At 47.7% G+C, this 15,526-nt stretch overlaps 1 protein-coding gene across 5 annotated transcripts in view; it reads right to left on the bottom strand.

Annotated features, from left to right (window-relative positions):
* Positions 1-14,751, bottom strand: part of TNC (tenascin C) — a 156,465-nt gene extending 141,714 nt beyond the window's left edge. For 2 of the 5 annotated variants that reach the window (XM_069609673.1, XM_069609672.1), the window contains exon 1: positions 14,436-14,696. The gene's annotated coding sequence lies outside the window, so the exon portion shown is untranslated. Of the gene's footprint in view, positions 1-14,435 lie in introns of all 5 variants that reach the window. The other 3 variants (XM_069609670.1, XM_069609671.1, XM_069609674.1) reach the window with 3 other exon arrangements.
* Between the last annotated feature and the right edge of the window lie 775 nt (positions 14,752-15,526).

Genomic DNA, 15,526 nt, shown 5'->3' with positions numbered 1-15,526 from the left:
CGGCAGGATGAGATCGGGTTCCTTCAAAGGTCTCCGGTTCAGAGTTTATGCGGTTGGTGGCTTGCGTCCTTCTTAGGTGACATAATTGGATGTCTGCATAAGATGACAGCATGTCTGAGGGCACTTCCCATCCCCAGACCCCTGTGAGTCCTTCTTTATACCCTCTGTGATAGTCCTCTACGTGGGGTTAGAATAAACAACGGTTGTGTGGTTTGAGGTTCCTCAGGCACTGGCTTCTCTGTCATTTTACAGAATCCATTGTTTCTTTGCCGGGAAATGCAGCAATCTTCCATCATGGTTCCCGTCACATATGTTTAGCTTTCATTTTTTGGTGAAATAATTAATGCTGCCTGCAATCCCTTCAATTCTTTTTGCAATTTGCATAAGCAGAAGTCCGGTCTTTCGAGGAGGACCTCACTCTGACCAAGACTGGAGCTCCCGAGGGCAGATACGTGATGGAGGGCAGATATGTGATGGATGGCTGCATTCGGATTTGGCAGCACTAGCCTCCGCTTCCCAAGAATAAATAGTAAAACGAAAATGTCCTCCGGCTGTTCGCACACTGCGATGCTCCGGACGGGGCTTCTCATAACTTGGCAGCGGCTGAGATTAGCTCTGTTCAGGCCCACTGGAAGCAGATGCACAATCAGTGGTTTGTGAGCTTTGGGGGGGAACTTTCGGTGGCTACGTCAACTCTGAAAGAATCAATCCATTGATGGCCACCATTGAGTTCTCCGCCACACACAATGTGAGAGGCGTGGGCTCAGCCTCCATTTCTGCCTTGCTAAAAACATGAATATGCAAGTTATCCTCATTACTGATGCTTCACAGGAACAAAACAATATTGCAGAAATTAAAAAAAGACTTTGAAAGGCAGAGCGAAAGAAGGAAACGCCTATCGTGGGAGACCAAATTTCCCTACGTTTGAATTAACTAAAGTTCTTCCGCTTACATCCCCCGACAACTGAGCATCATTCGGCCTTTCAGTTCTCATGCGGGACCACATATGGTGGCTGATATGAGCCTCTACTCTTCTTATAAAGTACAAATGCAAATGGGGCGATGTTTCATCACTCTACGTCATCGAGAATTGAAGATTGTTAAACAGGTCCTACATTAGGAAATACAAATGGAAAGGTTCATTCCTACGTCCCCTCACATTGTGGAGTCCAGTTTGGAATAAGTCAAAGATTGCGTAGGCTTTGAAAACTCAAGCCCATGGACATTAAATTGCCTCATTTTACCCTCCTCAATGTGAAGATTGACCAATTTTATTGCTTCCAATGATTATTTGGAGAGAACAGCACACCTTCTAGGTGAGAGCATCCTTAAAAAGGAATTGTTCTCTATAATTGAACAATAATAATCAATTTATCTCCATATTATCTGAACCCTCCTCGATATCTTTATGTCACAGGGCGGAGATCAATTTCTTAGAGGCCGCAAGCAAAGATATCTTCTGTCCATCAGATCTTCCTCTTGTCAGGTCAAGAGGATGTCTGGCCACACACAGCAGTGTATCCATCACAAAAAATGTCACTGAGTACTTCCAGGGAAGAAATAATACCAGAGGGCTGTGATCCCAGACCTTCACCCCACCCATCACCCCCTTAGCTTAAATGAATAGCGATATCCCGAAAGGTGGTGCATCACATTACCATTGGGAGGGAAAGTGGTGTACATTATGATTCCCTTATTTTATCCTGACCCAACTATTTGTCATAACTTACCATTTTTTCTGCTGATAACCAATCCCACATGATTTGTGAATCACATGATCTGACCCACCAATAGGTTCATTTTTATTGTCTTTAAAATTGAACGCTTTCAATGGACATGAAAACAAGGTCATTTTTAACCAGATGCTGGGAGAACACAACAGAGCAGAGGGCTGAAAAAATACAGGACACATGGAGGACGGAAGACACTGGACAAGTGCCACAATCTTTGGAGCTGTAGAAGGGTATTATTACATGATGTTATTCTGCATTGTAGAAAATAGATGTTGATATTATTCAAAGTCATGAAGGCGTGATAAAGTGAGGTCACTGGCTTCAATTTATGAATCTTTAGGCACAAGCTTCTACTCGTAGAGTGGCATTCCACAGAGAGTATCCATCGGGGGCATGGAGCACTTTGCTCATCTGGGACAATTATTGTAGAACCCTACACAGGATAACACCTGCTATCTGTGCTCAAAGCCTTTATTGCTGTGCAGCGATGCCATTTGGCATCACACTATTTCTGTATCTTGGAGAGTACCAGTAATTGGGGCATGCAGAGTACTTCTTTTTGCTGGGGCTTTGTTTGAAGAATTTAGGGTTTAGCCACTGGATTGCAGTGTGTTGATGTTGCACACCTATGGGAAATACTTGCCACAAAATAAGATATAACCATCAGGGAAATACAAGTGTTAAAAAACCACCCTTTAATGTAATCCGGATGGACCTGCAATAAAGCACAAAAAAGAAAGCATTATTGATGAGTGACTGCTCCATGTGACAGCCTTGTTTGCATCAATGAGATGGTGTTAACAGAACAGGCAATGCTTTGTGTTACTCCTGCTGTGTATTTCTCTTTTGGCTGCATCTGGGAATCATCAGGGAGAAGCCCGGACCCAATGCAGAGATGAATTATCAGAGGTAATCAGCCTGATTACTAAAAGACTTTAGCCAAGTCTGGAGAATGCATGCCTTGCGGTCCTAGGTCTATCACTGGGAGCGGGATTGGGTGGTCTTGATCGGGAGTGGGGAGTGAGTGGCATCTTTGTGGGTGCAGAGTGGTGGCAGACTCCTCTTGGGTGTGGGGGAAGATGATCTCAGTAGGTGTCGAAGAGGATGTCCGAGGACAGTGATGGGTGAGTGCTGCCCCCTCCACTTGACCTGCTCTGGGAATCTACCAACCAAAGCATCAGGTCCTCTACCTACAGCCACTTTGGAATGTCCCATCCATCACTTCAACTCCTCCCTCCTCACCCTCAAAGCTATCCATCCTAACAATTTACCACCGTCAGCTTTAAAAAGCTATGAACTTCATATTAGGGAGGAACACAATGGATGCTAAATTTACAAAGGAATACCCTCACAGCAAATATAGCATGAGCATGGCGAGACTTGATAGCTTCGGTAAATTAGACTATCTGTGTTGCAAAGTTTAACAATCAATCAATCGCCTGTGGCCCTGGGGAGCCAAAGACTGTGAAAGCACACTTTCAGTTTGGGCCTGGCCCTCGCAATGGCTTTCAAAATGCATGCTGTTGAATCTACATCATTAGGCGGCACACAAAAAGCGAGCCAGCGGCCACTGATTCGTTAAAGGGCCAACACACACAGCTACCGGCAGCACCCACCCGGTGCAGGTGCTGTGTTTATTTTAATATACAAAGATCCGTTTCAGAGATTGAATTTGAAAATGCCCCCTTACCGACCCTCACCCCCCCCCCCCGTAAGTACGTCCAGGTAATTCTGTTGTCCATGTATTTCATGATAACTGCAATTCTTATTTTAAATGTTTGTGAATGAGCGTAACGTTTATTAGTTGCCTTCATTTTTCTGGAAGTCGCCAAGCAGCAAGTCACATCGTTCATCTAAGAAGCCACCAGTAAGTTGGGCCCCACCTTTTACAGCATCTGGATGTGGTGTAGATGCACGGCTTTAAGTGGGTCGGGGCTAGCCAGGGCCGAGCTGGCAGCTTCCAGAAAGGGGCGTCAGGGCCCTGCCGTGGCCCATCTCTGACTAGCCCCAGTGACACCAACACCTCACGCAGCCTGTGTAGTTGAAGCGCTGCACGGTTACATGGGCTGCCTGCAGGCGTCAGCACTTCGGATTAGTATACATAAGCTGTCTCTTTGTTTCACGAAATACTGACTAAAGAAGTGGAGCATAGGGGCCAGCGTAGATGAGAGTTGCTTATGCTGGGAATCAGAAGTGACGAATAGGGGCAGCGTAGATGAGAGCTGCTTATGCTGGGAATCAGAAGTGAAGCATAGGGGCCAGCGTAGATGAGGGTTGCTTATGGTGGGAATCAGAAGTGAAGCATAGGGGCCAGCGTAGATGAGGGTTGCTTATGGTGGGAATCAGAAGTGAAGCATAGGGGCCAGCGTAGATGAGGGTTGCTTATGCTGAGAATCAGAAGTGAAGCATTGGGGCCAGCGTAGATGCGAGTTGCTTATGCTGGGAATCAGAAGTGAAGCATTGGGGCCAGCGTAGATGAGAATTGCTTATGCTGAGAATCAAAAAGGGCATATTCTTGAGGGGTTGTGAGGTCACAGCAAGCAAACCTCTCAGTATTTTACAAGGAACTAGATGTGAGGCCTTCAGGTTACACAAGATCACTGCATTAGGTAAATTAGCCGATCAGTCTGTCTTATTGTGTTTCAAACCTTGGAGTCGCAAAACAAACCCACACAAACACACACCAATCCCTGGTCTTCGGCTTTTGTCCCTTCCATTATTTATTATTCCTTCCATTGGGCATTGCATCCACATTTCACTCCAATGCAGAGTATTTCATAAGGCGATGTTGATTACTGCAAGGTGTGAGCCATCTTAAAGCTGAGCCGAGCAGTTAAGTCTCTGGCTTCATCATGCGAGTGCATGTTGCTATTGCCCCGGCAGGCTTTTATTCTCTGCCACTGTACATGTGTTGCTGTTACCTAGTAAAGATTGTGTAAACACTCTTTTGTCATAGGTGAGAGATTTGACAGGCTCTCGTTGTCCCGCCCCTCTGCCATTGGCTGAGAGTCATTGGAGAGGGCTGCTTTCTGCCTGCAACTGTTCAATTTGGAAAGGCTTCAGACCCTTCGCAATCGTTCGGCTGGCTAAGCCACCGACAGTATAATATTAGGACGGTGTTGGCTCTGCACCTCTGTCGGGCCCAGGATAGTCAGTGCGGCACCAATTACAGGAGCCGCTCCCACCTTGGCCTCCTTTCCTTCTATCAGGTGCTTAAATGTTCGCTCTGCAGGGCTCCCTTTAACCCGGGGAAGTCAACGCATGTCTAAACTTCACTGAAACAATGATAGCCTTTTGTTCAGACAGGAGCAAAGTTTGGAGAGAAGCCCGCGGAATTCACCATAAACTGGCGCAGGATTCTGGGACTACACCACATGTGTAGGGCCTAAATTGTGGATTACGAAAGAAGGTGACATGAGCTGTAGTCCTGGCATCTCAACTTCACAACAGTGAGGGAACCTGGGCACGTCCCCGTGGGTAGCCGTACCTCAATGCCCTTATCTGATCAAATGGGCTTAGAAGTGCTCTTACTTCAGCTTTAAGCGCTGCACGGAACGTGGCCCAATCCGAATCAGTGGGCGGCGGTTTCCGGCGCCCTTGATAGACATCCAGCAAACCTAAATACCGCTGTCCACACTTTACAAGGCTGATTGTCACACATACTCACTCCTCTGCATAGAATACCAGCCTGCTGTTGTGCTTTGGTGACAGTTCCGATGAACAAAGGCTTTACGGGACTCAGGGCTGGAAATTCCATCCAAGGGCGAGAGAAAAGCAAACAACTGGCCACCATTTATGAAGTCTGACCCCCTGAGTGCAGGCAAATAACAAAAGAAGAATGAAGGAACGCCTCGGCGAAGCGCCCGCCGCAGGTTCCGCGGCATGCGTTTAATGATAGGGGAGGGGGCGCAACTTAGCATTCTCTATTCGGAGAACAGGGGGCTTAAATGATGGTCTTCTCCCCGTCCTATTATAGGCTCATCCGTTGACCTTATGTCTCACTTCTAGGCCTTGACAAGGCGTTCTGTGGACTGGCTCTGCTGCATTGACATTTGCTGGGGTGACCTCTGACCTGCGTATCCAATATATCGCTATCTGGGTTACTGCTGTCATGCTTAGGGATGAGGTGGTTTCCCCGGGTGCATCTCGCCCGCCACAGCGCAGGGCCACCTACAAGGATTCCATCAGGCTGAGGAATGAAGCAAGCAAGATGTCACTGATAGGCTGCCCCCCAAAGAACCCCCACCCCGGCAGGTGACGAGACTCGGGATCTCCCAAACACAGAGGGCTCTTGTGTGAGTAGACTCCCCTTACTCTCGAAATCATGCCCTCTTGGTTAAAGATATGCCTATCGCTCCCATTAGCCCATTGAGCCATCCCACTGCTTTATGGAGTTGCAAGGGGCAAGCATTCCCCTTCTGGGTGCCATGTGAAGCAGTTGTGTCATAGTGAGAGTGGGCAAGCTCCATGGCAAATCCATCAATCTTGGGACTGGCTGGCCCAATATAACATGTAGGAAGGCATTAATACAGCCCGGACTGATGGGGAAATAAAGATGAAATAAAAGGGAAGATGAAAAGACACAACGACTTGACTAGGAATGGGTTGTACAGTAGAGCTAGGATATTCAGGTGCACGAGGGATGGGCCTGTAGAGTGTTTGGGTTATGCACCCATGCAGTATGCCTGTCGCTTTTGCGAATTTTAGTATCTATCTTGTTATGTCTTTTATTGGTCAATGGTTGTTAAATTGCCTGTAAAAGGGTCACAGGGGCCGCACCTGCCATTGTGTCATTGGAATTTCCACAAAGACAACCAACCCTCTCTTTAGTTCAAGAGACAGAGCCTAGTTCCTTGCCACCCCTTAATAAAGGGCTGGTAAGAGTGGGTAGAGTGGATGATCACTCTCAAGTATTTTCCTCTATTAAAATCGCCAGGAAATGGCTTCCCCAAAGTGTTCTTCTTGCCATAGTATCAATATTTATTGGTGACAATCACCAGAGGATTAATTCCTAGAAAGTGCTGGGCCATTTACCACTTCCGGCCATGACTGGTTTGGTGTGGACTGGTTAAATGGTACACATTGTGCTCCATTCAATGTCTTGACATTTTTAGGAAGTAGTTGTATGACCTCAGTGCAGAGGACCCCTCCCTGTGGTGCTCTGGCCATTATGACCCAAAAGGGTTTTTCTGTTTCACATGTTAAACATAAACCTATATCCCTCCAATCTTCTGGGTCTCCATGCAATATGATAATGGGGGTGGCAAGGCCCCATGCCTTCTTGAAATGGACAATGTCCCCTTACTACATTATCCCTCTTACCCTACTGATGCAACAGGCATCCATTTTGCCTCCTGATCTCTCAACCACCACACCTACCGCTAAGAAGCAGCTATTACACGAATACCGCACCAGCTGCACATATACCGGGTGCCCACACACACTGTTGACTCCCTCTACTCTCTCTACTGATCTGAACTTCGGTTCTCAAGGGAGTTCAACCTACCAGCACCTTCAGACCATACCAATGGTATACCAGGCGCTATATAAATGCTAAATAACATAACATAACATTAAGATCACTACACTGCAACTCAGTGTCAAGAGTGAAGAAAACTCATCCATTCTCGAGGTTTGGTCTTGGCATTTTATGTGAAACAGAGAAGGAGTTCACCCAGTAAACGATGACAATGGCGTCACATCTTAATATTATTCCTCCCCACCTTAGACTTCTGAACAGTCAACCAAGCCCTGCTGATCTCCTTACTAGCCTGTAGAAACGCCCTTCTTGCAGGTGGCATGGCTACAACCCTGACCCCACTGCAAGCCGTCCATCATGCCACAGTCTGTCTTACTGTACGGTTGACATTTAACCACATCGCCCACGCTGTCAGTGCACTTCATGTCCCGAATCACCTACCAATTAATGATGATCATGCTACTGTCCAAAGTGGCAGAGAAACTCACCATCTGACGAGGCCAACCCAGCACAAGACAAGGAGCCAAAGCAGAACCAGATTGGAATCCATGAAGTGCAAGAAGGGGAAAACTAGCTGCCACACTCAGGAACCATGCACCTAGAACCAGCAGACTGGTTCTCTTGCCCTGCCCGCTCTTCAGATTGTGCAACAGTAAGTGCAAGAAAGAAGAGTGGAAAGCAAGCAGTCTCCTGTCATGTTCTCACACTTGCAAAACACACACCTACAAACATTAGGCAGATCCCCTTCCACCCTCCTCTCCGGCACTTCAGATTGAGAGCCAAGGAGTGCAAGAAGGAGGAGACTAGAAAGCAAGCATTCTCCTGCTAGCCTGCAATGCTCGGGAACCACAAACCTACAAAGGTCAGGTTATACCCCCTTGTTCCCTCTTGCACTTCAGATTAAGAGCCAAGAAGTGCAAGGAGAAGACTAGAAAGCAAGCATCTCCTGCTAGGCTCCAGTGCTCAGGCACCACATACCTACAAGCATCAGCCCTCCCCACCCCCTCCTGAACTTTAGATAAAGAGCCAAGAAGTGCAAGGAGAAGACTAGAAAGCAAACATCTCCTGCTTGCTTCCAATGCTCGGGAACGACCTACCTACAAACATCAGGGTACCCCCTTGCTCAATATTGCACTTCAGATTAAGAGCCAAGAAGTGCAAGAAGGTGAATACTAGAAAGCAAGCATCTCCTGCTAGGCTCCAATGCTCAGGCACCACATACCTACAAGCACCAGCCCTCCCATATCTCCCCCTCTTGCACTTCAGATAAAGCACCAAGAAGTGCAAGGAGAAGACTAGAAAGCAAGCATCTCCTGCTAGGCTCCAATGCTCAGGAACCACATACCTACAAGCATCAGCCCTCCCCTATGTCCCCCACTTGCACTTCAGATAAAGCACCAAGAAGTGCAAGGAGAAGACTAGAAGGCAAGCATCTCCTGCTAGGCTCCAATGCTCGGGACCACCTACCTACTAACACCAGGCTCCCCCCTCTTTCTCTTTCCAGTACTTCAGGAAGTAACTGAAGACCCTGCTCTTCAAGGAACACTGGACTGCCTGATGATGACAGGTTACTCACAAAGAAGCCCACTCCACTCCCGTTCCTCCTCCCTTCGACTATGTAACCCTTCCTCTACGTGTTCATTGGTTTGCGCTATAAACATCTCCTACATGGCACACACAGACATACAACACCATCTCTCTGCAACGCAAAAGGATGAGTAACTATCTACATGTGTACTGCATTCCACCCTCTAGTAAAATAGTGTGCCACATTGAATGGCTCGCCAGGGATGCAGCCACATTTTCCATAGAGAAGCCCATTTTTATTGGGCTGGAAACAGTACTAAAGCTAAATTAAGACATGTGAAGTCTTGAGAAACCTGTCATCCTACCAGAATAGCAGCATGGTGTCTTGAATGCGCAGAGGCATTGCTGGGGGCTTGAGGGGGCTATAGCCCCGGGTCTTTTGGTTGTAGCCCCCGATAGAAGCGCAGGGGCTACAACCAAAAGACTAGCTAGCCCTGAGTCCCAACATTCCCGACATTACCATAGCCCTGCCCCAGATCATTTCCAGACTTAGCAAGACCCCGCGTCCAGTCTCCTGGTGAGTCCTCCTGCATGGAAATAGTTTCCAAACTAGGCACATTCCTCGTTGTATCCCCGCAATCCCCGCAGGCCATATGGAAGCATTGTTGGTGTGCTCTGAGTGGGTGGGGTCTGTGTGAGTGATACCAGAGAGAGGCAGTGGATGGTGTGATGAATTGAACCCTGGGTGTGTGGAGCCTGTGTGAGTGATACCAGAGAGAGTCATGGGATGGCGTGATGCATTGAACGAGGCATGGGATGGTGTGATGCATTGTACCCTGAGTGTGTGGAGCCTGTGTGAGTGATACCAGAGAGAGGCATGGGGTGGTGTGATGCATTGAACCCTGGGCGTGTGATGCTTCTGAGAGAGCCTTATATAGGGCTTTGCAGGATGAACGTAGACAGTGTCCGACAAACGGCACATTTCCTCCCTCCCTGAGCCCTTCCGGTCATTCTTGGTAGATTACAAAACTTTTTTTTTTCTTTTTTTTTTATGAGATCATCTTTCCACAGCCTGGAAATAACTACTGGTGTAAGAACCTCCCCTGGACAGTAGCCCCGTGTACGTCATGATGTGTCAGTTTTAAGGAAGTCATTCTTGCTACTGTACACAAATGTTCCTTTGTTAACACAGCCTGGCCATACAGTGGGCTCCTCTGTTTAAGTACTGCACATCCACTTGTAAAAACATTCTACTGATTAAAATAAATATAGATCAGCCTCTGCGCGCACGCGCGCGCGTGATCGAGTCCAGGGGGTATTATTCTAAAAGAATTGGCAAGGACAATGTACTTTTTGGCACCAAGTTCCCTCCCGGTGCCACACACGTTGAATGTATTTCTGACGGATCGAGTTGTAAAGTATTTAAGGTATACATTGTGGGGCTCTTACTGCTGCAACCTCCTAGGAAGCCCACAGCTGTGCAAATAAAACTGCCATAATGTCCAGCTGCACCCCAGGCCACGAGCAGGAGGAACGCTCTGCTATTCCTGCACGAGTGTGGGCACATGTGCAGCTTCAGTAGTTTGTTGATGTCGGTGTGTCTGTGTGCGTGTGTTGCGCGTGTGTGTGTTACGCGCGTACATAAAGCGGCCACACCTATCTAATCCATAAGTGTGCATGCGCATTTGTAGAGAACCAGCTCAGCTTACACACAGTGGAGTAACTTTGCTGGAAATGTTGGGGGGAACATGACATCTGAAGAAAAGGTGTCCCAGCCAAATGAATGGGGACAAAATGGTGCCATGAAAGTTGGGGGGGGCAAACACCCCTGTCCCCCAACCCCTAAAATTACACCCATGATTACACGGCCAAACTTATTACTCTAAGTAGACAATTTCTTACACAACAAAATTGTATTACCCTAGCCAGAGCCCTTATACTATCTATGATAGATTATTGTAACATACTGCTACTAGGCACCTCAAGACAAAACCTTAATAAAATGCAACTAATCCAAAATAAAGCTTTGAAAGCAGCACTAGGCATAAAGAAAAGAGATCACAACATAGAAGAGAAGAACACTGGCTTCCCATAGAAGCAAGATTAATTCAAAAAACTCTCACACTAACCCATAAATGTGTTGCACCCAGCTACCTCAACCAAAGCCTAAGCCAGAAAAACACCACAAGAACACTTAGATCTAATGCCCACCTACATTTGTTCATCCCACAATTCAAGGACTCTAGATCTGGCAGATCCAGCTTCCCTATAGCAGCACCTAGAATCTGGAAAACACTCCCTGCCAACATTACTAATGGACCCTCATTGAACAAATTCCAAGAAATGCATCAAAACCTGGCTTTTCGACAAATACTAACCATATGCCCAACCTTTGTCCATTCTAATAATCACCACTTGCAATGGACCCACTGCTCCCTACCTTTCTACCTGCTTTTTTGTAATGTAAGCAAATTCGTCTGCCTGTAAATTTGCTATGTACACTTCAGTGAATGACATAAGGGTAACACAAATCCAAACTGTAAGCCCTACTGCTCTACCATTGTAAATGTAATGACCAATACTATTTATTCATTTGCAAACCGTACCGCTTTATTGATGTAATGTAACAACCAAGTCTAAGTATTCTGTAATCTACGCCGTGGTACCTACGGGTTTGGGCGTAAAAATAAATGCAATAAATAAATAAAATACATTTAAAAAAAAATTGTGGGTTAGTCAAGAGCGTGTATGGGCACTCCATGCAACCGTGGGATGTGTGTAAGTATGTGCTTACACACTCACTCACTCACATGCCTGGTAACCTAGTGTGCTGCGGTATTCCATGAGTGTGCTCACACCCACAATCACAACACCTACTTGTGTACTTGGGTTATGCAAAATTGCTGATCACTGTTCACACATGTCCCATTCCTATGGTGTACATGCGTGCACACATACACACACACGTTCTTAAATGTGTGCATATGCATCTAGTGACCATGGTTTGCCCATGGGTGTGCACTGGGCATCCAATGTTGCTCATGTTGTGCCTATTTGTGCAAGTGTCACCTTGGTGCATTTTAAGCATGCACAAACAGCTGTCCATCATATCACACAGGTATCATCCTAGCTTACATTCTTAGTGTGTGCTCCTGGGCAAGGGCCCTTTGACCCGGATGGTTATATATGCTCATGCTCCTAGCATATGTCATAGCACCTCGATGCCTGTGTGCTGTAGTGCGCTCTACAAATCCAAAAAATACAAAAATAAAAATAAATATGCCAATTCTTCAGATATGTATGTTTCCAGCTACCCTCGTGAGTGTGAGCGCTTGCACTATGCCATCGGGGGTCATTTATGATGCCTTGCTCACAGTGTCGAATAAACAAGGCGTGCATATAGGAGTTTTCACTCTCCGAGCACACTCCTTTCCGATATACATTTGCTTGCACATGCTTACCATCTTCGAGTAATACATGAGTGGGTGCTCACAAGACCTGAATGACAACGCAATTTGTGAGTGTGTACTCAACAGCTCAGCATCCTTTGTTGGTGAAATCCTCTGTGCTCCCAAATCAGGCATTAAAGGCTCCCAAAGAGCGGTCCCATCCACAAAGCACTCCTACCCGTGTGCTTTCACGCTCACTAGCCCTACTTGTATATGTATTAACAAACCGAGCACCTGTGTTGGGTGTGACGATGGGGTCCATTCCAAGCGTGTGCCCACAGCCCCTGGCCAACACTCTGACTGCTGGAGTCCGTCGAAGAAGAGGGTTGGACCCTGGTCAGTCAGGTGGCATGGGGACTCCTCTATGAGGAGATTTTCACACACTGAAATCCCATTTGTTCTCCGTGAATGTGTGCTTGCAAACACATTTAATATTCAAGGATATGCAGTGTGTGCTCAGTGCTCATTCACTGAACATCCAGAATGCACCATCAGATCCTTCAAACACTAACCAGCACGGTGTCCTCCATGCCATCACACACTCAACTCTGCAGTGTCCTCCATGCCCTCACACACTCGACTCCGCAGTGTCCTCCATGCCCTCACACACTCAAATCTGTAGTGTTCTCTGTGTGCACAGAACATTCTGATGCCCCTAGTGTGTGGGTGCTTGCACATTGGACAACAGAACTTTCTCCCTTTATGATCACTCATTCTGACCGCTCAAGTTTCCTCTGCCAGTACATGCCAACACAGTGAGCATCCCCCATGCTTTCCTTCATGTCATGATCACACAATGAACATGCGATTTCCCTGTTCAGTGCGAGCTCAGACCACCAGTGAAAACCCTCAGTGTCCTTTTTGTTTGGTTTGCTCTCACACTGTGTACTACAGTGTGCTGCCTGTGAGCTCCCACAGACTGTACTGTGCAGGCATTTTACACGTATGCACATTTGCACACTGCACATCCCAACGTCCTTCTTAAGTATGAGATGTCACACTGTGCATCCTAGTGTGCACCATAAAAGTGTTCACGCACTGAACATACCAATGTCATTCATGAGTGGGTTTTCACGCACTGAACATCCATGGTTTCTGCGTGGGTGCTCTGCACTAGTGTCTGCTCACACACTGGTCTTTGTTGTGCACCTCATGAATTCCAGTGGCAATATAAGTACATGCTCACACAATGGAATGTCTTCAGGCGTGTCCTTCATGAGAGTGTGCTCGCATACTGGGCACCCGAGTGGACACAATGACCACCCCCCCCCATGATTCTCAGTGAGTGCCTGCTCACACACTGGTGAGCATTCCACTGTTCACTATTGGTGTGCACAATCACCCCCACACAGATACGATCTAAACTATTACTTAGAAAAACCACGCTAGTGCCAGTTAGAAGAATAGCACTTGAGCTGAACTCTGCTCTGTGGCATTTCGGGAGACCCCCTTGGGGTTTCCAGACAGCCTTTGGTTCATTCAGGCAATAGTCCGCACCTGGATGCTGTCACCCTCAGTGTAAAGTGAGTCTGTGTCAGTAATAATCGGATGCTTTTGAAATGACATTAGCAAAGGGGACCTTCAATGACCCTACCCCTACCCTCCAATGCCTCCACGCCCCTAGCCTTTCTCCACCACCAAAAAACAACCCCACCCCACCTTCCACTTTCAAGCTTAAACTAAAACAGGAGCTGCACAAAAGTGAACAGAACGAATGCCATCCTGTGACAAAAAAGGCAAGAAGTGGAAGGGCAGGCATTGCAAGCAGCAGGCGGCGCCCCAAACCTTGATGTCCTGTGGGGGAGATGATGGTCGGGGGCAGGGGGCACAGGGTCAGTGGAACACAATGCATGCATAATTGTTCAGAGTGCATGAAACGTTAGCCGGGAGGGATCATCTCGCAGCACCGGTCTGTGAAATATTAATGAGCAGGTAACCTCGCGCCGCCACCGCCAGTGACCCCGGGTTCACACGTTACTGGCAGTAGTGATGGGGAGTACTCTGGACCACCCTGGGGTGATGGCTCACCCAAGCACCTTTGCTCCTCTACCTTCCCCACACCCTCAAACATTGCTCCCTGAGACCACCGCTCATCCTCCACACAGCCCAATTAAAGTGATTGTTATCTCCTACCCCGGACGTGTCCCCCGTTGAGATGTATTGTAATTGCAAAAACATGACAATCCCCATTTAGAGTAATGAAGTGCGCAACGTGTTTCTTCTTAAATGCAGGGATCACTGACTTACCTGCCCTGGGAAGCGCCTCAGATCCTATTGTTAAACAGCTCCATCATACATGTGTCATGGGAAGGGATCAAGTGCCCGCTTGGCTTCTGTCCTTCAGTCTGCACACGCTGGGTCGGCTGCCTTCCCGTGGAAGGTGTGCACGTGCAAGGGGTGGGTGAGGGGAGAGAGGCAGTGGTGCTGCTTGATGTTAAGGCAATCTGTGGTGAGCCCGGCAGCTCCTGTGGGGTTTTTATAGAGCAGCTCTCAGCCCCGTGTTCCCCTCGCTCCCTTGTAATGGGACGCCTCCAGGCAGGCTTTTCATTGAAGGAGCAACCTCTTGTTGGAACTGCTGCGGCTTGTAAGAGAGACGGGAGGAGGAGGGAGGGGTGTGTGGGGGTGCGGGGGGTGTGGGGGGGGGGGGGGGTGGAGGGAGAGGGAGAGAGAGGGGAGGCGGAAAAGAGAAGGAGAGTGACAGGCACACAAAAGTGTTTTACTTGCAACATACCATGTAAGGCTTCGGAAACCCGGGTCCATTTCAGAGACCCAATGAGTCAGAAAGAAGAAAGTGACACAGCCAGGGAGAATGTCTGCTTTGGCCCGATGGGTTCCCCCTAGTGCCATGCTCGATGAATATTAATTACTTTTTGCTTTCATAAATCGTGGTGGAAGTTTGGTTTTGGAAATGGGGGATTTTGCCATTCCAGAATAATGTTCGGTTTATTATGCTCACTTTATTGTCAAATAAACAACCCTTAACAAAGTAATAAAAATACAACACTATGCACCACAGTTGTGCAAATGCACGATTTGCACGAACACGTAGTTCTCGTGTTTGTTGTGAATGTCACGGCAGCGACCCACTGTTCCCCGTCCTCGTGTAATACACAGAGCTTGCACGGCAGGAGGGGCAGGAATCCCAGGGACTCTTGCCAGGGAAGCGGGGGTGGGGGCGGTTATTATAGCCCCACTCACCAAGGTACTCCAAAACAACGCAGGCAGCACACTTCGGAGCAAGCCAAAGCACGCGCAGCATCGAGGAATGGAGCCGCAGGTGGCCAAGGGCACACTTTCCTCTGGAAGTGTTGATGGCCTCGTGCGCCGCCGCGCTTTTT

The sequence above is a fragment of the Ambystoma mexicanum genome, chromosome 8, assembly GCF_040938575.1.
Source record: "Ambystoma mexicanum isolate Mex_15411 chromosome 8, UKY_AmexF1_1, whole genome shotgun sequence".
Classification (NCBI taxonomy): Eukaryota; Metazoa; Chordata; class Amphibia; order Caudata; family Ambystomatidae; genus Ambystoma; species Ambystoma mexicanum.
Note: the sequence above shows the minus strand (reverse complement) of the source record. Positions and strands in the feature narration are given on the sequence as shown.